Genomic DNA, 23,188 nt, shown 5'->3' on the forward strand with positions numbered 1-23,188 from the left:
TAACAGGAAGAGCTGTGAATAAAGAACCAGTGGTTGGCTATATTATCTATCTTATCTATATAACAAGGTAGATGTTCATGCTTTATTTTTTTTTTTATTCTTGAATGCAATAGCTATCCTGGGGCTAACTTTAAGTATGGAAGAAATTGATGGGCAATCTCGACTTCAGAAACATCCAAGGAGACAGAAAAATTATTCCTGAGGAGTAGTCTATCATTTATGAAAAGAAGGACATCAAAAGTAGAACCTATGCAGTTAGAATAATCTATTTGTATCAGACAGCGTTTTGGCAGCCTTTATGGTAGGCCACTCTATTCAGGAATGTAAGCAGTTGATGTTTTAAAAGATATCCACCTCCAAACGCATTGCAAAGTTCAGGTAAGACTAAAACCACCAACAACAGTCGTCAGTATTTCTGAAAAGATCAATAAAATTTCAATCTAGGTCTTAAATTTTTCTGTCTCATACACATTTAAATAGTCATAATTTCATAAAACCCCCAAAACTAGATTAATCTATTGTACGATGCTTTTTGTTCAAGCTCTGATAGCCCATGTCAAACCTGCTGTTAGTCGTTGCTTGGTCTTAACTCAAATTAAAATAAGGCTTCAGAGAAATCAAACAGATCTCTTCTTACAGAAATGACAGGTTTCTACTATCAAACAGTTTTTGGAATGCCTTTTTTCAAGAGTTAAGGAAATTGAGCCATCAGACTGAAATGTGAGAAGGCTGGGGAGCAGGTAGTTTTCACAGCATCATTCTTTGACACAGAGCTCAAACCAAAGATGCCGCATTGGAGGGTCGACCGTTCTTTTGAAACTTGCATTATCAATATTATCTTAAAGTTTTTATGTGAAACTCATCTGAAAAAAAAAAATTATAGGAGGTCTTCTGAACTGCATTGAAAAAACAGAGGGCATGGAAAAGGGCTTTCCCCCCCCTTTCAAGTCCTTTTATAAAACTGCTGTATCTTAAATCATAAATGACAACAGCCTTTTTGGTAAGTATGTATTCCCACAGTATCTTTCTGTGAATGGCCATTTGGCCATTTTTATTAGTAGAAAGTGAAACAAATTTGTGCTCCTAAGAAAATATATAGTAAATCAGTGTTCCTTCTGTTTGCTAGGCACCTTACCTATCTTCTTTTTCACTTTTTTCTTTTGTTCTGACTCTTTGTAGGATTTTTTTTTCTGCTGTGGAGTGGTGTATGTTTAAATATCTGTGTTATTATTATTCATAGCTGGAAGTTACAATCGATGTAATATGAAACACTTTAAATATCTCTTCTACTGCACTATTGGATTGGGTGGGGATATTTTCAAACTTTGTGTTTGGCTTGCTTATCCTGTGGCCCTTTCCTGTGTGGTAGACCTGTAAAAGGTGACTGAGCTTTCCTGCACAGGATTACATTTATTTATATGTGTAAAGTTTACTGCTCATTGATCTGTGTTCCTTGGGCCTTACAGAAACTGGGTCATACATGTCTGTGCAATTCCAACAATTTAACTGTTTACCTAGACAAATACTTGTAATGTATTGTTACTTATGAAAGCCCATGTGTTGATTTGTTAAGAAAAAACACAATTCTTACTGAATAGAGAGTTATTCCCTGTTAAATGTCCACTTTGAGAACTATTCTCAGTTCTTGATCTCATAATGTGCAATATAATGTACAACTAGCTATCTACAGCTTCTCAAGATTAAATTCCCTGCTGACCATGACCTCATTTTTTGTTTCTTATAGAAATGAAACAACTCAACCACAAACATTTGCTTTATAGAAATTACTTGCTTAGTTATGAATATAGCTTTTTCCTGGAATATTTCCACTGATTTCAGTGGAGTCACACCAGGAAATTTCCCTGTATAGGGAAGTATGGACTTCTCTATCTAAAGTCCATTGAATTTGTACTCTTGTTTATATTTTGAAAGTGTCTCTGAGCAATAAATACCAAATGTCTGAGATTTGGTGTGAGTGTGCACACCACAGGGTAAAAAAAAAAAAAAAAGTACTCTCTTTTAATTAGTAGGAAGGATGTGGTTTCCTGGTTCTCTTCTTTTAATCCTTGTTACTGTCACAAAATTTACTAATTGTTTGACTTGAGAATTGTGTTAAAAAGGACACCTTAATCCCCTCCAAATATTCTTTGTATTCTTCTTTTCATGAGAGAAAAACCCAGAAATTCTCTAGAAGAAAAACTTCCTTACAGCTTCCAGAAGACTCCTTTGCTCCTCTGGGTATTCGAGTACTCTACAAGTATCTGTTTCTACTTAAAAAAATCACTGTCCCTCTGAGGACAGAGGGGAAAAGAAGAATAATGAAATTTGGAAAACATGCATTTTTGCATCTTGGCAAAGAGTTTATCTAACCCAAATGTGATTTTAGGTCTGCTTATTATTAGTTCAAACACACTCGTTTTTGTCTCTAAATATCAAACCCCAGCATAATTTAGGACCCTGATGTATTCTGAAGTATGTGAAACATCTTTCCCAAATGCCTATAGGTTTCAATTCTGCAGCTCTCCATCTGTTAGAAGAATGTTTGGATTGCTGTTTATTATTTTTATTTATTTTTCAAATACAGCCTCAGCAGCTGTGCTCTCAAAAAGACCTTAACTGTCACTATGTACACTATGAAACATTAAGAACCCCACAAAAACTTGCATTAATTTTATTTCTTTCATTTATTTATTTATTTCAAGCTGTCTTGCTTTTTGCATTGGGATTTTATTTTCATAGTATTGGCACAGTTCTTACACCTAACCACTTAAATGGAAATATTAATTGATGAAGCAGGAAGAGAGAGACTGGGACTATTTAGTTTGGAAAAGAACTGGCTCAGGGAGATCTCATCAATGTCTATAAATAACTGAAGTGAGGTGTGAAGAAGAGGGAGACAGGTTCTGAAATACAGGAAGTTTCATCTGAAAGTCCAGAAACATTTTTTCACTGCGAGAGTGACTAAGCACTGGCACAGGCTGCACAGAAGGATTGTGGAATCTCGATTCCTGGGGACAGTCAAAAGCTGTCTGAGTGCGGTCTTGGGCAACCTGCTCTAGGTGGCCCTGCTTGATCAAGGAGGAGTTGATCCAGATGATCTCCAGAGGTACCTTCTAACTTCAACTCTTCTGTGATATCATAAAATCATAGAATCACTAGGTTGGAAAGGACCCACTGTGTCATCGAGTCCAACCATTAATGTCAGAAAAATGGCACCAGTTCTGTTTCAGATACTGTATCATTTCATATCAAAAATATGTGATATATTTTTCTCCCCCAATTTGTGGTTTATGTGATGAACAGCCCTCTAGAATACTGTGAACCTGACATCACAGTGCTAATCAAGGGCCAATCTAAGAAATTCAAAAAGAGCATCTATCGAGCTTTTCATAGCTTCTAGCTGAAATTGCTGTGTTAGATATGTATTTTAAATTGCAGCTTATTCTAGAAATCTTTAAAGTGGACTATGTCACTTTTGACTGTAAAACACCCAATGCTACACAGGAATGAACAGATTCAAACCCTAAGCATAGCCTGAATTCCAGAAAAACATCTATTATTTCCAGCAGGAAAAGGCCAATACATCAGAACAAATATAGTCAGGATCTACCGAGTCTGGAAAGGCTAAGCAATTAACACTAACATTCTCCCTTTTTCAGACTCCTTAACTTTATCTGGATTCTGTTCACCAGTGCTCACTGGTCATGGAAGAAATACAAACTTCTGAGACAACTTGTTATACCTTTAAAGTATGATAAAGGAAAGAGATATATCAGATATACTGGCTGAATACCTAGGCTGCACTGGTATTTAAAATTATTAGTCACAAGTAATGCCACCTGCAAAACCTGCCTGTTCCCGTTTTACTTGATTCTAACTTTAGTTAGCAAAAAACAAAGCAGTGGCTTAGGAAAACAGTCTTCCAAACCCTTCGGACTTTCTAGGCTGCTGCATAACAGAAGTCAAGCTACTGCCTAAAACTGAAACTTCTGTTTGAAGACCTAACTGAACTGCTTCCCCCAGTATAGTCTGTTTTAATCTTTAAATGAATTTTAAATACTATGTGTTGATTTATGTTGGGCTAAGAAGGCTTGTGAGGTGATTATTATACCAAAACTAATTTTGAAAGGAGTTACATTGACTATGTGGTTTTTTCCACCTGTCTCAAACTCTTACGAAAAGAATAAGGGAACGTAACATATCTTTGGAGATGATTCAGACACAGGTTCTCTGCTTACTATTATTTTTTTTTTCAAATGCCAAGTTTTTGGCTGATTACTGTACAAGTTTGCTAAGTAGGAAGAGCTACAGGGGCAGCTACGTTCTCTACTTCATTAAAATTACAGCCAATATTTGGAAAATTGTTTTTCAGAATGTTATAATGGCAAACACAAATCTTCAGAAAGTGATGCAATGTGAGAAGTAGCCAAGCACCTTAAGAAGGTAAAGACTTTTTTATTTTTCTTTCCATGCCAGTGAAATCAGTGAAAATCTGAGGTATCTGGCAATGTTCAGGATGAAGAGTACAACTTGTCAAACTGAACCGTTGAGGCAATCCTAATGGTATATCACAAGATATTTCCGGTGCTTAGCAAGTTTCAGGTTAAAAGTATGAATTATTATGATGTCTGTGGTGAATACTACACTGAGCACGCTTAAAAAGTCTCACACTTCATGAACCTTTTAACTTGAGAATGTTGTTATAGTGCTGGTAGTGTTTGAAAATGAACAATGCCACCAGTGTTTTATCTGTTCTTGTGAGACAGAGTGTTAAAATCTTATTACAGTCTATCATCTGGTGCAGCATGTAGTCTGAAAATATTGCCACAACACTTGGATAAGTGAGAAGTCAGATCAAAGAATTCAGTATTGATACTTGAGTAAAACAAAGCAGCTTGTGTAGCAACTAACTGCATTTTCAGTGGTTCAAGTCTGAATAGAGATTCAACACACTCAATATACCTTTTATAGAAATTTTATTTGTTTTGGGTGGGGTTGCTGGCAGACAACTTTGGGACATCAGCAATCTTGGAAATATCCCAGGGGAACAGCATGCTTGGAAATAGATTGAAAAGCATATAAATGAAAGAACAATGAAGTAAATGTCTTTCTACCTTATTTTGAATCATATCCTAAATCAGAGCTTTTTGCAGACCTGAATTAAATCAGGTTACTCAAAATATTGAGGAAAAATATCCTTTGGGAGATCTTAACTACTAATGAAATACATTTCTTCAGTTGAACAGCCAACTAGAAGGAGCAGTAGATGTTGTCTACCTTTCTGACAGATCCTGAGGATTACGTAGTGCAATGCAGTGTATTATTAGCAATGACCAAAAATGCAGTGACTAGCATTTTCCTGATCTTTGTTAGACTCATCCTGGTTGTTTCAGAAGATTGTGATCAATTTCAAAGAGTTCAAATGCAAGCAGGATGGCAAACATTCTGAAGCGAATCAAAACCTGCTTTTCTGCAGTTCTGAAAGCCAATGAGTGTTCATTAGAGTTGTAAGTGAAGATAGCAAATGCATGTACGTCTTTTTTTGAGTCTTGCAGTGTACCTCTCCTTTAATGCTGAGATTTTCTTTATCTCTACACACCCAAATAAATGACAAGACTGTATCATACCTGATTTTTTCAAACCGAACAGGTGGAATCTGCAGAAACATCTATAATAATCTCTTATTTTCTTCCTTCTTTTCCCTCCAACTACATGAAAGTTTCCCAGTTCCGTGTTTGTTAAGAGAAGCCAGAGCCCAACAATTCTTCATTATCCTGTGTGTGCTCAGTGCTATTATAGCAGTAGTGCTCTTAAAAACACAGACTGAAGAGTGTGAGGATTTAGAAACATAAATTCCAATAATAGTTGTTGAAGTTTCTGTTTTTAAAACACACCAGCATCCTTTATGTCTTTACTATTTTATGTCTTTACTATTTTATGTCTTTACTATTGGCATTTCACTAATACTGCATAGAAGTTCCTTTATGATTAAATATGAATTTTGAAAAAAATGTCTGTTAGAGATACTCAGAAACAACAACTATATTATCAATGGATTTCTGTAGTAAATGAATGGCTAGTGCCAAAAAATCAAAGTACAAATGAGTGGGAGAACAATGCTGTACAATAGAATAACTAAGAGGTAATAATATCCCAGGGGCAAAATCCTGGCATTTTGTATCATCTACTTGCATGAATTCCATACAGTGGAATGCCTTAAGGACTGAAAATGTTTTATTTAAGTAATGCTTCCATCAGTAGAGGCAGTATTAAATATTTTTTTTTACATCTGCCTCTACAGTCATAAATAAATGGTCTACTTTATTTCACAAGTAAACTAATGTGGCAAAAGCTTGAATGCATTGCTGGAGGCTGCAGCATGTGCAAATCACTGCTAGATTTGAAGTCCAAAGGCACTTGCCTCCTAGTCCCAGACGAGACAGCTTTTACACTTCTAAAGGTGTTTGTTGTTGAATGTGCAGTTCTTTCAGGCCTTCAGTGGGGCAGGGACCTGGAATAAAATCTCTCACATTCTATGTATTTCTAAACCTTTGTACTGAAGTGTAATAGCTTTTTTTCTCCCTCATTTATGTGAAGTAGAATGGCAGAAACAGAAAAGATTCAGTGTCAGTCCATAACTTCAAACAACGGGAAACACGGTTCATGTGAAAAAACCTAGGGTATGGGACACATGGGTTGACATGCCTGGTCTGCCTCATTCACTGCAAAAATTTAAAATATTTTTTTCTGGAATCCAAATAAAAGTTAAATGTTGTTCAATCTGTTCAGCAAGCTGGATTTACTATTTCTTTATTTTAGTTTTTAGTTTTGGCTCATATATGTGTACTCTGAAAGATTTTTCTTTGTTCTTTAGTATTTGTGAAAATTCATAAGTAGATTTTTTTCTCCCTTCTTCTTATATAAATTCTTCTATTAAAAAAGTGAGCCAGAGTTAATGTATATTTATTCATAAACATCCACCTTTAGTAGTTTTGAAAAGAAATTGTAAGTTGAACAACATATTCCCAATCAAGACTCTGAGCTGTTATAATGTAATAATGAAATTGGAAAAAACATTTTTGTTCTTCCATCACAGTACTTTTTCATTTTTCAGTAAGTATACAACTCCTTCCTTGGTAAACATATTAGTTACTCATTTCCTTAGTAGACGGAAAAATTGTAGATGGCTAACAGGATGTAAAAAGCAATCTTCGTGACATTTACTAGAATATTTAGTAAAATACCAGAACATGCTGATTGATGAGAAGCTTGGCGTGAGCCAGTAATGTGCGCCTGCAGCCCAGAAGGCCAACTGTATGCTGGGCTGCATCAAAAGATGTGTGGTCAGCAGGTTGAGGGAGGTGATTCTGCCCCTCTATTCCTCTCTAGTGAGATCCCACATGGAATATTCCATCCAGTTCTGGAATTCTTGACATAAGAGGGATATGGAACTGTTGGAACGGGTCCAGAGGAGGGGTACAAAGATGATCAAAGGGCTGGAGCACCTCTGCTATGAGGACAGGCTGAGAGAGTTGGGGTTGATCATCCTGAAGAAGAGAAAGCTCCAAGGAGACCTTATAATGACCTTCCAGTACCTGAAGAGGGCCTAAAAGGAAGCCGAGAAGGGACTGTTTACAAACACTTGTAGTGATAGGACTAGAGGTAATGGGTATAAGCTGGAGAGGGGCAGATTTAGACTAGACATTAGGAAGAATTTCTTCATGGTGAGAGTGGTGAGGCACTGGCACAGGTTGCCCAGGGAAGTTATGTATGCTCCATCCCTGGAGGTGTTCAAGGCCAGGCCGGATGGGGCCTTGGACAACCTGATCTAGTGGGATGTCTCTACCCATGGCAGGGGGTTGGAACTAGATGATCTTTAGGGTCCCTTCCAACCCAAACTACTCTATGATTCTATGATTTCCTTACTTGGCAAGCCAATGCTAAAAGTAATTTTCTAGAACAGGATTAGAAGGATTAACTTAGTGACAGAAGATAAAAACCCAACTCAAAAGGCTAGATAAAAATATTTAAATTAAACTTGTAAATTTAGGAAAAGCAGCACTCTACTAAGTTGCAGAAGAATAAGTCACATCACTGTGTCTCCCTGGGGTCTTTCAATGGGGACATCTAATGGAATTTGAGAAAACGTCTGCAGAACACACAGGCTGGAAAGATGTTTTTTTTTACAGCGAGCTTTTGATGTCTGAGTACTTTTCTGTCTGGATCTTTTTTTTCTCCTGAATTTCACTTCCCGTATTATACCTGCAGATGAGGTCTGAGCACTCAGCTGGAATCTAGAATATTTTGCCGACAGCAGGCACATAAAAATCCAAAAGGAATTGATGGAAAACAGAAGAAAATTTCCACCCCTACCTCTTTATGTTTTTTCTTCAGCATAAACATTGCATTCTTTCAAATGTCTAGAGTGTGATTTATTTGACTATTGTATTTTCTAAATTGTATATCTCTACAGCATGAGTTACTCACTGTAAAGTTTAGCTGTAGTCATAGTTGTTCTCAACCATGGAATTTACAACATGACTCTTCACATCTTAAAGCAGGAAATTAAATAAATTGAGCCTTAAAAGTGTTTACAGTACTCCCTTAGTGAGGAAGAGAAGTAGGACTCTTAGCTCAGATACAGATGCCTACAACACAAGCACCAAAATTTAGTGAAATGAATGCCACTCTGAAAACCACGAAGATGATCACAGTGCCTAGGAAATCTTGCAGTTTGTGAAACACCTGGAGAAGAGGTGTGTATTTTTCTAGAGCTCTTTTCTTAAGTTTAATCAGTAGTTATTCATTCCATACGTGAGAAACGTATTCAAACAGGAGGAAGTTTGCAAAAATACTCCCCGAGTTCTCACTCTAAATTGGATGATATTAAAACTGGCAGAGAATAAGCAGGCAAGATAACTAAGCCTGGCTTTAATGTTTTATTTTACAGTGGTGAATCTGGTCATGGACTTTTTTTTTCCAAAATTATTTTTACTAGCTTTTACACCTGTAAGCTCAATTTAAGAGGCATAGTCCCCAGTGTTAGACAAACATAACCACAGAAGTCCTACTTCTGCTTTCAACATAGTGGTGTTTTTAAGCTTCTGTCACAATGACTGAGTATATAAAATAAATTTATTTATATGTTGTGTACCCCATGCTTTTCCAAGGAGTTCTAAATGTAGGATGACCAAAGAAGAAATAGGAAATGACACAAGTCATATTGCATGCTGCCAAAATAATGCTTAATGTTGCAGAGTTTATATCCCATCCGCAAAATCCTCAGATCACAGCTGCTAGGCTTGCATTATTAATTATTTTGTAAAAGAAGAAGGTCTTCAGTGAGTAATACTATTTAATATTAATCTTTAAGAATGAGTGGCACTGAGTAGCAATAAGCACTGGCAAGGCTACACGTGACCTTTCAACTTATGCCTCTATTCTTTCTCCACTGTAGATCGACAGTGATTAGAAGGTGTTTCTGTCCAGTGGCAATTTAATGACTGGACATGTAGATATTAAGATATTTTTCTGTAGCTGACTTCAAGGTCAAGAAATGCCACAAAAGATTGACTTGCTTAGTCTAAAGACTAAGGAGGCATCAGGCTCTTCTACTGTTGCTTTTTTGGGTTTTTTTGAGGAAAGGAAAGATTGTTCAGAAAAGCACTGATATTTAGGTAATTAATTCTTCTATTCCTGCTGCAATCAGTACATCATACTCAATCCATTGGAAGACTGAATGCTAAGTTCAGTTGAAAGACTGACAATTTCAGCAAATCCCAATAGACACTTTTTGCCACAGTTTAAAACAGTGTAGTAATGGTTATTTATAAGATTATTTGTGTCCACTTTTATGATTAGTTGATTTTTCCTGACCAACTATTTCATACTGGGGCAGCTGAGTAAGTGCGGAAGAGATGGGTTGTGAAATCTCACTAAAACTTTCAATACTTTGGTAGTGAAATGTTTTAGTGAATAGACTCTAATTGTTAAACTATATGCAGATATGTTATGATGAATGTATGTGCTTGACTTTTTTGGCCTTGAAAGCCCTGTAAGACCTTCACAGTACTTTACTTCACTATGATAATTAAGGAAGAAAAAAAAAAATATCCCAAGACACACACACGTTCACCATAAAATTCTTAATGAGATATAAATAATCTCAGCTCAAGATACTATAAAAGACTACTTAGCATTTTGCTTATGATTTTACATAATTCATCTAAATATAGTTAATTGCAGAACAGATTTATTTTTGTTGTGCGTGACATTTTCAGACTGTAGCTTGATCACTTTGTTTCATAATGTTATCCCCCGTATCTATTCTGGGGTATCTGTAGAACTTGAATCAATATACCTTTTCTATTCTTACATTTCTAAGCCTCTTATATCACTTCCAGTTCTGGCTGTATGATGATAGCGTGTTTATATGAGGTCTGACACAAAGAAAAGGAGACAAACTCTATAGCTTGGGAACCAAGGCTGTGAGGGGAGAGACAAAGAGGTGGTTCTAATCTGTTACAGTGAGACAAGGCCTACCTCAATCACTACATGGGTTCAAATACGGGTGTTTTCTTACCCTCAGTCAGAAAATGATGGTGCGCACCAGCCTACAATGCTTTGCTTGTGGAGTAGTTTTTAGTTAATAACATCACTGTGCTTGAGCACGCACCCTGTTCACCAGTCATGGTTCCCTGTGATTTCAGTTTCAAAGATCAAGTTGGCTCTCAAAGGAATGCATTTTTTGTTTTTAGAAGATGTGAAAGCAGAAAAAACACAGGTCCTCACGCATTTTCAGAACATGATCTGTGAAATTTCTTTAAATGCTGGCAGCATCAGATGTAGCTGCATGTCAACTCAGAAGAGAACTATTTCAAAGGTGATCATAGTGAATTTTCTTAATTTGTTAAAGAGTTACAGGCACAGTCTCGTTTTTTTGTGTTGGACATCATACATATACATACACATATATAACTTACACACATATCAGGCAATGTCTAATAACTTCAGGTTTAATAACAATAGTATTCAGATGGGCTAATCTTTCAGCTTTTCAAGCAGATTGTCTTTTTTCTTTTTGATCTTCATTCCTTACAGCATTCCACTCAAAGCTTAAGTCTCCAAAGCATATGAACATGTGCTTAAGCATAGCTGTGCATTTAGGTCATTCTTACTCATCAAAACTTTAAAGGCAGTGCTTGAAGTTATCGTATGTTACTCAACTGAGCCCTTTTGCAGCAGGTGAGGAGAAGTGTTTATTTCCTAAGAGACCTTCTACTACAGAGACAGATTGACTTAAGAACAAGAAATGCTCTGACTCTGAGAAGGGAGTGAAGGTGAGTCAGCACAACCTATTTTCAAAGCCAATAGAAACCATTACAATTATTTTCTTCCTGCTTGAGTTTTAGCTGAATATTTATTTGATAAGTGTCGAAAGACATTTTATAACTCTTGTGGCAAAACTGAATGAAGGGGTATTGTAAAGATCTAAAAGAACCCTATTCCCCCAGTCCTGCCAAGCAGGTTGGTTGGGGCCAGTTTATAACATGCATATTCAGTAACTGATGCTAGGTGTTCTTTGAGAGATCATCCCTTGAATTACTGTTACTGAGAGGACGTAGTAAGGGATATTGTATCTCAATTTAGTAAAGAGGTATGCATCTTAATTTATTACTTTCAAATGTCAATATTATTCTTCTCCAATGTAGTTTCTTAAAGGTGTAAGGGGTAGTTATTTTTATTACTTTCAAATGTCAATATTACGCTTCTCCAGTGTGGTTTCTGAAAGGTGCAAGTCATATGTAATAGCACTATCTGCCATTCCTCATCCTTTCCTTTTCATTCCAGACTAACACCATGAACACGCTAACTGACTTCAAGCAAAATTAAAAGAAAGCTACTAGTCTCAAAGATCTCATTTTCACAGATATTACATGAAAAGAGTCAGCTAGAGCAAAAGGAAACTGTATTAATGTCCCACTGGCAGAAATCCTGCAGGACTCTGGTTCTTATCAGGCATCAGAACTTTCATAGAGGTGTTCAATATAACTAAGCTTGGTTGCCTGTGAACTTCAATAATTTCTGCTGTTCATGAAATGTATTTCTTCATAGTATCAGTGCTGTTTCTACTGCACATCTGGGATTCTTACAGGCTAAACTGTTTAAAATCAGCTTCAAAATTACAGCCAGTGTGTTGGACCATATCATGTAAAGTGCCAAGCCCATTACTCCCACTGAGGGTTCCTTGCTGAATCACATCTTTCATTTATTCTTACATTATGAGCTCTGCTCCTAGGGGTCCGTCTTTATATCACAGGCATAGTAAACATGAATCCATATCCCCGCTAGATGCTCCCTCAATAGAAAAAGCATAAATCATCTTTTGAGTGGCTGTAAGTGCACAGCTATTAGTCTAAACCCAGAAACCTATTAAAGCATCATTAAGCAATTCAAGTCAAATATTCCACCAGAAGAGTACTCTATAATAAAATCATATTCATTCCCTTCCTATGGCATCATTGCTGGCAAAGGTTACGTCAACTTTCTTATTCATGGCAGTTCTAATCCTTTATGTGATTACAGAAATAATGACTTTTTAGCCAACAAGTGTGCATTGTGAAAAAATAGAGATGCATGTGAGGACAGTGACAAGAATAAAACAGAAATCTTTTTTTTTCCTCCAACAATCTACAGTGTATAAAGATACAAAAGTAGTGTGAGGGCATAAAAGATTCCACTGCTGACCATGTGCCAAGACAAACGGCCGATGCCTTGGCATACCTGCAGTATCATCAGCAAGCACAGAGCAAGCGGCCAATCCTCTCATGCTCGCTAGCTTGAGACCTTGGAATCATTAGCACAAGACCCGTGGGACAGTAAGAAAAGAATGCGTATGACAAGCAAAGAAGGAAAACATGAAGATAAGGGGCACATCTGTAGCAGTAGTCGTTGCACTTTATTGCTGTAGCTGTGGGATCTTCAGAAGTGGAAATTCACTGGGGTAGCTGTTAGCCAGGCAGAGAAACACTATATGAGCCTGAGCCTTTGCCTTTGCACAATAAAGGGATTTCGTTTGTCACCCCAAAACGGAGTCCACTCCTTAATCACTGCATTAAAGCATAGAAATTGCCACAAAAGGAACTAATTCTCATCTCAGAACTTTGGCTGATGAATGAGAGAAGCAAAGGCTAGGAAAGAGAGAGGGGGAGGGAAAAGTATTTCCAGCAGCAGTTAAACTAAAATCTGGGGGGGTTCCCCATAGGAAATGTCTGTCAAACCATCCTTTTCCTCATATTTTTATGTCTTTTCTTATACACCCCATAAATTTTACTGTGTGAAAGTCACCATGTGTTGTGCCTTTTCTGGCTGTGCCCTTCTGCCAAATGGCCGGTTGGTAGCTAATTCACAGAGTGACTTTTCAAAGTGACCAGACTTAGGTACTGGATTCTACTTGCTTTCTTCAGCCTGCAAAATTAGTTTAAGGCCTCTTTATTTCTCTCAGCTGCCAGTTTTCATAAACAGTATGCATGCTTTGTTGTTTGTGAGATTCCTGTTATTCTGTCAAATCTTGTTGAGACTGACCAATGAGTTCAAAAGCAGCTGTCATCTGTGATATATGAAGACAGGGCAGAATCCTCTAATTCTTGTTTCATATGGAAACTGAACTTTAAAAAAGAACACGTTAGGTGAAGCAGAAATATATTGTGTTTCATTTTTGTGAACTGAGTGTATTTGTTAGTGCTATGATGACATAAATATGACCAATCATACAACCTCTAAGTTACACAGGGTTAAACTGTCCTTGCAAATAACATTGTGATGTAACAGTCAAAAAAATAAATTGGAATAATTAATGAATATACCAAGCAGTAAATGAAGCTCTATCAGCACTGGGGAATAATATATAACTGCATCTCCTTCTTAAGTTAATAGGAAAATCTTCCTGTTTTAAATAGAGATAGAAATAGTCTCAGATACAATGATTTCTGAGTAGTAATCTATTTATTAGTCATCCTTATAACTTACCACAAGTTAGATGGAATTCTGTCTGAATTCTCATCTATCAAGAGTTTTTATCTAAAATATTAGATTTTTTTCACATTTTTATTCTTAAAACAACATGGCATTTCTGCGTGTCAAAATCAAGTACAAAGGGAAAAAATTACTAATAAATTGTTGCACATTTTCTAAAAGAATGCCATAATTCGACCTGGGGAAAAGCATATGTACTTGAAAATCTGTAATTAATGCAACTATCCATTGGGTAGAATAGGAAAACCTATGAGAACAGTGGTCCTATGTAATTTCTCTGTGCATTTTTTATCTTAAATATAGCATCATAGAAACATAGAATGGTTTGGGTTGGAAGAGACCTTAAAGATTGTGTAGTTCCACCCTTCCTGCCGTGGGCAGGGACACCTTTCACTAGATCAGGTTGCCCAAGGCTCCATCCAACCTAGCCTTGAACACTTCCAGGGATGGGGCATCCACAACTTTCCTGGACACCCTGCTCCAGTGTCGCACCACCCTCAGCATGAATTTCTCCCTAATATCTAGCCTAATTTATAGTCATAACACCTTCCAATTTTTAGCCATTCCCCCTCATCCTATCAGTACATGCTGTTGGAAAAAATCCATCCCCCGCTTTCTAGTATGCCTCCTTTAGATACTGGAAGGCTACTATAAGGTGTCCTCGGAGCCTTCTCTTCTCCAGGCTGGACAACTTCCACTCTCTCAGCCTGTCCTCATAGCAGAGATGCTCCAGCCCTCTGATCATCTTTGTAGCCCTCCTCCTGACCCATTCCAACAGTTCCATACCCTTCTTATGTTAAGAATTCCAGAACTGGATACAGTACTCGAGGGGGGGTCTCATGAGGGCAGAGTAGAACTGGAGAGTGACTTCCCTTGACCTGCTGACCATGTTTTTTTTGATGCAGTCCGGGATATGGTTGGCCTTCTGGACTGTGCACGTGCATTGCTGGCTCATGTCGAGCTTTTCATCAATGAGACTATGCACTGTAGAGCTCTTAATAAACAAAAGATAATTTAAATAATGTGAGAGATGAATAAACCATGACTCACAGGAGGCAGAGCTGTTTCTCTTGCAGCCATATGGAAAGGACAACACGAGATGCTGTAAGAAGCATTACATCCTCAGCCTCACACAGGCCATCTTAGTTTTTATTCTGAGTTAGTCTTATCACAGAGGCTGCATGAATGACCATATTTGTATTTGAGCAATGAGCCTCTATAACAGCCAATTTCTTTAACTGTCTCCGATAATTTGTTTTAAAATGTCTTAAACACTCATCTTGGAAGGAAACTGCTGAGCACTTGAGGCTTTCAGGCAGTCTGCTCCCTTGTTGCCACGGTTACAGGAAGGTTTTGGTCAGACAGAGAAGGGTTTTTCCAGCTAAAGAGCAGCTGTTAGCTGCTAAATTCTGACTGAGTGGGGGAAGAATGGGGTTTCCTGAACTGCACCTTTGCACTGAGGGTGTTCAACCAGCAGTTATTCTGGCAAGGGTCTTTTAGACTGCCAGCAACCACTATAAGCCCCAAGATCCCTTTCCAGGACTTTCCAAATCAGGAATACTATGCATGTGCCATCTCCAGAACCTTCCAGAGGAAACACTGCACAAACACACCAAGAATCCTCCTCTGTACACCTAGCATGCAAATAAGGGCTGGACCTTTACCTGCAAATAACCTGGGCCAAACATCACATGTGTACGCCTGCTATTCTTTGGACCACAACTGCATACAGAAGACCACAAGCTGAGGCCATTGCATCTCTGAATCTGATGGTGGTGATTACCTCTTCATTCTATCCCCTTTTCCTGATCTCTTCTTCTTTTCTCTCTTTTCTGTTTATCTTCTCTTCTAATCCACCTCAATTCTTGGCACAAGCGACATTGTCTATATAGATATAAGTCACTTTGCTAAGCTACTGCTGGCTTTAAAAAATAACTTTTGCCAAGATCTCGTTATTGTTTGTAATTTTGTTTAGTTTAAAGTAAAAGTCATGGTGTGACTGAACCTCTAAAGTGATTGTCAGCACTCTCAATTACTATGCAAAAGATCAGAAGTTAACCTCACCAGTCCTGCTGTGTGGGACCGGACATTTAAAGCGGTGTCATGGATAGGATTGTCTGTGAGAAGCAATAAAAATTTTCAAAATTAATAGGTAATACCAGCCACAGGGCTGAGGAAAGGAGAACTGACTTTTGATAGAGGCCAAAATCTCCAGCAGAGGATCATGGCAACCCAGGGTAAGCCTGATCTTGAATGTTCCCCACTGTTGGATTTGTTGAAAACCTATAAGGCTTGCTTGACTCTGAATGGGTGAAACTGGGCTGAGGAAAAATGGCAATCCCTGGCTGTTGTTGCATAGCAAATAAGAGACTTACCAAAAGAAAATGAGTTCAGACCTGGAAAGGGAAAACCAATAGTCTGCAGAGTGTTAGGAGCTGCTTTGATCTCTGCCTAAAAGGATAAATTCATTGATCAACAACTTAGACAGGAAAATTAATCCCTTCAGGCAATGGTTAAAATGCTGCAGGCAGAATTAGAAATAGAACAGGCAAAGTGGCAACAAGCCAAAAAAGCTTTAGCTGATGAGAAGAGGGTTAAGAAAAATTTACAGAGTAGTCTGCGAGATAGGTACGTGAGAGAAAAAGTTATAACTACTTGAGGTCTGTGTGGACGAAAACCAGGGTTTTCTAGTTTAGCAAAGGAAATTGATTTTGTAATGACAGAGGTTGCCCCTCACTATCCAGAGCAGGAAATTGGGATAATGACAGAATCTGACTCTGCCCCCCAGGCTTTTTGTTGGATATGACGGTGAGGATACTGAACTTGCCATCATCATGAAAGAAACACCATATACTGTCATGGAGCTGGCAGAAGTGAAGGAAAAATATAGCAGGCACACTAAGGCAACAAAAAACAAACGTGTGAAGAGGTTCCCTGATGAGAGGGAGGTAGAATAAGGTTTTCAGAGAAAGAAGTACATGGATATTGGGGTCCTGGTTTAATTTCAACTGTATAAGATGAGCAAGGTCTTTTACTGCTCTAGAGGGCAGTCTATTGGGCTAGGGGAGACGGGTCCCTTAGAGCATGGACATTCAATTTCCATTCCTGCTCTTGGGATCAGTTATCTTACTGAAAGTATACAAAAGGTAGATTACCTAGAGTTGCTGCATGATAGGTGCCTGGTTCTCCATCAGTCCTCTCCAATGTTAATATTTGCTCATCTGGACAGAATGACCCCCTTGATTAGAGGGTTACTCAATTCCTTAAAGCTTTATGCAGTACAAGATAGACTGAGGGCTACCACTGTGGGAGGACCTCAGGCAAGGCCGTGACTTACCTGGGGAAAGATTGCAAGGCAACTTAATTAATTATGGCCAGTGCACGGGGTACATCGGTAAAACAGGAAGTTACAAGTGGCAGTCTGTAGGACTGAGATGGAGGAAAAAGTAATCCCCCCTCACCACCAGAAATCTAGTAAGAGGAGTCTTAAGAAACCAGAAGGAGGATCTAGATAAGGGTATTCCCTGGGACCTGATGGACAGTCTAGTCCTATCTGATTTAGTTAGTTAGTGAAAATGTGGAGGCTAATAGATAAGGGCTCTCCAAGGAAGGAAGCTACTCAGATGGCCCTTGTGTTCCAGACATCAGCTATTTCTATGGCTCTGGTGGAAGAAAATTTCAATCCACAAAATCTGAGAGACATCCTGCACCACTGCCAGTAGGTGGGCCAAGAGGCGACCAGTGAGTGTATTTTAGGAGGCTCACTGAAAATTAACAGAAGGATTAATTGGTAGCTTTTCCCCTTGGTTCTTTTAAAACTTGGTTCAAATATTTGGTGAACGCAGAAGCCCAGGTGTCTGCATTAAATACCAATACTGCTGGCTGGAATAGAACTGTCTCTGACAAAAAAAAGATACGGGTAACCAATGTGTCTGGGTATACCAAGCTTCAACCAAAAGCCTAGGTTAAGTGATGAGCGAAAGCAGACAAGGGGGGTTGAGAGCATTCGTTAGAGCTTGGCGTTGTTCACCTTGAAGACCTTGGAAGTTGATAACAAAGGAGCCAGCTAGCAGAATTTTACTGATAAGTAGGCATTGGAATGTAGAAAGATGGATGCATTTGGTTCAGGAGTTTGAAAACAGCCAGAGGAGACTGAGTCTGCGGAAAGTTCAAAAAGAAATATATTCATCCCGAGGAAGACTTCCTACTTCATCCCCAAGACCCTGGCCCACGACCATCAGGAGGCACTGCTCAGGCACAAGACTGGAGCGAACTTTCCAGATCTAATTATAATAAGAAGCGGGGATAGGGTATGAATATGTAGTAGGCACTTATACCTATGCATGTCTTTATACTATAAGTAGCTGCTTGTTAAGCTATACAGTGTGCAAGCTAGGAGGAGAACCCTCTTGCACCCCAGCGCTGGAAATAAACATACCTGCTTTATAACTCATTTGGGGTTATAGGGTTTCATTCCGCAAAAGAAAGTGTTGCCAGGGAACACCATCCTCATTTTTGAGAGGGAAAGGAAAGGCCTGGATGGGTTCATCGGGGAGAGAATGGAAATACGGATCACTGATAATTGTGCTTTAACATTAGAGGCAAGAGAAGGAGTCACCCCGGTAACAAAGAAACTGCAGGAACAAGGAATGATTGTTCAAACCCATTCCCCTTACAAATTCCCCAGACTGGCCAGTCAGAAAATCAAATGGTATGTAGAGACTAACAATTGATTAATGACATTTAAACAGGCACAAGTCCCCTAACAGCTGCTGTTCCAAATATAGCTCATCTCCACCATACAAGAGCAGTCCCATCAAATCCTCACTACAATTGTTGTAAAATATATGTTTTTTTATGGTGCTGTACAGAAAGCAGTAAGGATTTATTTGCATTCATGTGGGATGACCTTCAATACATGTTCATACACTTGAAGGTGAATAATGGCAACCAGCATGGCTTTACCAGGGGCAAGTCTCATATAACCAACTTGGTGGCTTTCTATGATGGGGTAATCACAGCAGTGGACATGAGTAAACCGATGGATGTGATCTATCTAGACTTCTGTGAAGCTTTTGACACAGTGGATGGTGCTGTGGATAAGAAACTGGTTGAGTGGTTGTATTTAAAGAGTAGTGGTCAATGGCTCAAAGTCCAGATGGAGATCTGTGACGAGTGGTGTCCCTCAGGGGTCCGCACTGGGAGCAATGCTGTTCAATATCTTTATCAATGATATTGACAGCCTGATTGAGTGCACCCTCAGCATGTTTGTGGATAACACCAAGCTGAGTGGTGCAGTTGCCACACCGCAAGGACAGGATGTCATCCAGAGGGACCAGGACAGGCTGGAGAAGTGGGCCTGTGAGAACATCATGAGGTTCAACAAGGCCAAGTATAAGGTCCTACACCTGGGTTGGGGTAATCCTCGATTTCAATACAGGATGGAGAGCAGCCCTGCAGAGAAGGACTTGAAGGTGCTGGTCAAGGAGAAGCTTGACATGAGACGGCAATGTGAGCTCGCAGCCCAGAAAGCCAATTGTATCTCGGGCTGCACCAAAAGAAGCATGGCCAGTAGGTTGAAGGAAGTGATTATGCCCCTTTATTCCTCTCTTGTGAGACCCCATCTGGAGAATTGTGCCCAGGTCTGGAATCCTCAGAGTAAGAAATGTATGGAGCCATTGGAATGGGTCCAGAGGAGGGGTACAAAGATGATCAGATGATTGGAACACCTCTCATATGAGGACAGGCTGAAAGAGTTGGGTTTGTTCGGCCTGGAGAAAAGAAGGTTCTTAGGAGATCTTATAGAAACCTTCCAGTACCTGAGAAGGGCCTACAAGAAAGCTGGGAGGGACTGTTTACAAAGGCTTGTAGTGATAGGACTAGAGGCAATGGGTATAAACTGGAGAGGGGCAGATTTAGACTACACGTAAGGAGCAATTTCTTCACCATGAGAGTGGGGAGGCACTGGAATAGGCTGTCCAGGGAAGTTGTGGATGCCCCATCCATGGGAGTGTTCAAGGCTAGGCCGAATGGGGCCTCGAGCAGCCTAACCTTGTGGGACATGTCCTAGTCCATGGCAGACGGGTTGGAACTAGATGATCTTTAAGGTCCCTTCCAACCCAAACTATTTTACAATTCTATGACTTGTCTCAAGGATATCAGCATTCACCCACCTTGGCACATCACACCCTGATGCAGGCACTAGCAGATCACCCATGAAGAGAGAATTAAAGTATATCAATACATCAATGACATATCAGTGGGAGAATCTGATCTCAGTGCAGTAGGGCAGACCCCAAAAAGAATAATTACTCACCTGGAAAGATTATTATGCCAGAGAAGTTGCAACTCCATCTGCAGAGGTACAGGTTCTGAGCATATGGTGGAAAGGAGGATGAGTACGCACTCTTCCCAAGACTTTAACTGCCCTAGAGCAAATTAAGATCCCAGAAAACAAAAAGGAGCTACAACATGCCCTAGGACTACTATCTTTCTGGTGGAAACACGTCACACATTTTTCTATGATAGCTCATTCCCTGTATGATTTAACATGGAAAAGGGTTGCCTGAGATTGGTCTCCTACTCATGAGGAAACTCTAAAGTTATTAGGTTTTGAGGCAGGAGCATATCAAGCTTTGGGCCCAATACATCCAATAGACTCACTCCAATTGAATTGGATTCTATGATTCATGGAGCATCAATACATATGTGGTAGTGCAGACCAGAGGGTCCACCTCACTCTATTGGCTTTATTCACAAAATTTTAAAGATGCCAAAACCAGATATTCAGCCTGGAAGGTCTATTTGTGGTCAGTTTATCTCTACAGGAAGAGGAAATCACTATATGTCAACAACCAACAATCCTGCAAGGACCCTTCAAAGTCCTAAAGACTCTACTGGATGGCACCCGTCCTTCTGTTGGGATCATACAATGAGAGACAATAACAAAATGGTGTGCCCAACTAGAACATAATAATCATAGAATCACCAGATTGGAAAGGATCCACTGGATCATCGAGTTCAACCATTCTTAACACTCCCTTAAACCATGTCCCTAAAGCACTTCATCAACCTGTTCCTTAAACACCTCCAGGGAAGGTGACTTGACCACCTCCCTGGGCAGCCTGTTACAGTGCCCAGTGACCCTTTCTGTGAAGAATTTTTTTCTCATATCCAGCCTGAACCTCCCCTGGCAGAGCTTGAGGCCATTCCCCCTTGTCCTGTCCTCAGTCACCTGGGAGAAGAGGCCAGCTGCCTCCTCTCCACAACCTCCTTTCAGGTAGTTGTAGAGAGTAACAAGGTCTCCCCTCAGCCTCCTCTTCTCCAGGCTAAACAGCCCCAGCTCACTCAGCAGCTCCTCATAAGACTTGTTCTCCAGCCCCCTCACCAGCTTCGTTGCTCTTCTCTGGACACGCTCCAGAGCCTTAACATCCTTCTTGTGGTGAGGGGCCCAGAACTGAACACAGTATTCAAGGTGCGGTCTCACCAGTGCTGAGTACAGAGGGAGAATAACCTTCCTGGACCTGCTGGTCACACTGTTTCTGATACAAGCCAAGATGCCATTGGCCTTCTTGGACACCTGGGCACACTGCTGGCTCCTGTTCAGTCGGCTGTCAACCATTACCCCCAGGTCCTTCTCCTCTGTGCAGCTCTCCAGCCACTCTTCCCCAGTCTGTAGCACTGCATAGGGTTCTTGCGCCCCAAGTGCAGGACCCGGTATTTGGCCTTGTTGAACCTCATGCCATTGGCCTCAGCCCAGCGGTCCAGCCTGTTCAGATCCCTTTGCAGAGCCTCCCTACCCTCCAGCAGATCCACGCTTCCATCCAGCTTAGTGTCATCTGCAAACTTGCTAAGGGTGCACTCAATGCCTTCATCCAGGTCATTGATAAAGACATTGAACAGGGCTGGACCCAGTACCGATCCCTGAGGAACCCAACTTGTAACTGGCTTCCAGCTGGAGTTAATTCCATTTACCACCACTCTCTAGGCCCGACCATCCAACCAGTTTTCAACCCAGGAGATAATCTTACCTATCAAACAGAAAAGGAGCCCGAAAAAAATCTCCAGATACAGGAAGGGTTATTCACCTTCTCTTCCTATATAAAAGAACCCCTCACTGACTGATTCAAATCTAAAGAATGATTAACACATGCCTTTTCCTGGATGGAAGTGAAAATGTGGAAGTGTGCAAGTATGACAGTAGCACTGCATGTTGACTCTGGCAAACCATAACCAAACAGGAAGTCAGTGCCCATGTAGGGGAACTGATGACAGTATGGCATGCAATAACAAGAGGAACAAGTGGCACTGAACCAATATATATCTACACAGAATCCTACGCAGAATTTAAGGGTAGCACTGAATGGATCCTCTCTTGGGAGCGAAACCAATGGGAAGTGGTACCTGTTTGGCAAAAAGAAAGGTGGGAAGAGATACTAGGTATAGTTAAATGAACACCCGTACTAGTACAATGAGTAGCTGCCCACGTAACACATCTTAAACAACTGGGTAGACTCATCTACCCTCTTAGCTATCCAAACAAAGAAAGAGAATAAGAGAGATGGGAACACTTGTTAGAATGGCTGCATATCAAATGTGGTCACTCAGGAATCAAAGATCTCCTAAAAGAAGGTGGGAGCTGAGGATGGCCAGTCACTTGGGAACTGTGTAGTATCAGAATTTCATCTTCTGGCCTATGCCATATTGGATTAGGGAAACATACATTAGATGAACCTTCAGTCCACCTGTGGGATTGAAAATGACTATAGAAAACCTGGCAGATCAATTCCATAGGATCTTTTAAGAAGTCAGAGGGGAAACAGTATGTACTTGTTGGAGTGAAAATGGTATCAAGGCTCATTCAAACCAAGGTAGTGGAATGAGAGACCAGAGAAAGTATGATAAAAGGTTTGAAGTTGTGATTTAGCCTTTTTACCAAACTCAAAGTCAATTCAGTTAGAAATTGGCTCCCGATTAACTGCTAGAGTAGTCCAAGAGTGGGTGAAAGCCAAAGGACTTTGGTGGATATTCCCTACTATTCTTAAGGTAATGGGATAGTAAAGAGAACAAATGAACTTCTAAAATGTGCCCTGTGACCCCATGAATCTGGATGGCTCATGTGGCTTCCAGATTCCATGGCCAAAGTGAATGGTTA

Source organism: Cuculus canorus, chromosome 2 (genome assembly GCF_017976375.1).
Source record: "Cuculus canorus isolate bCucCan1 chromosome 2, bCucCan1.pri, whole genome shotgun sequence".
NCBI lineage: Eukaryota > Metazoa > Chordata > Aves > Cuculiformes > Cuculidae > Cuculus > Cuculus canorus.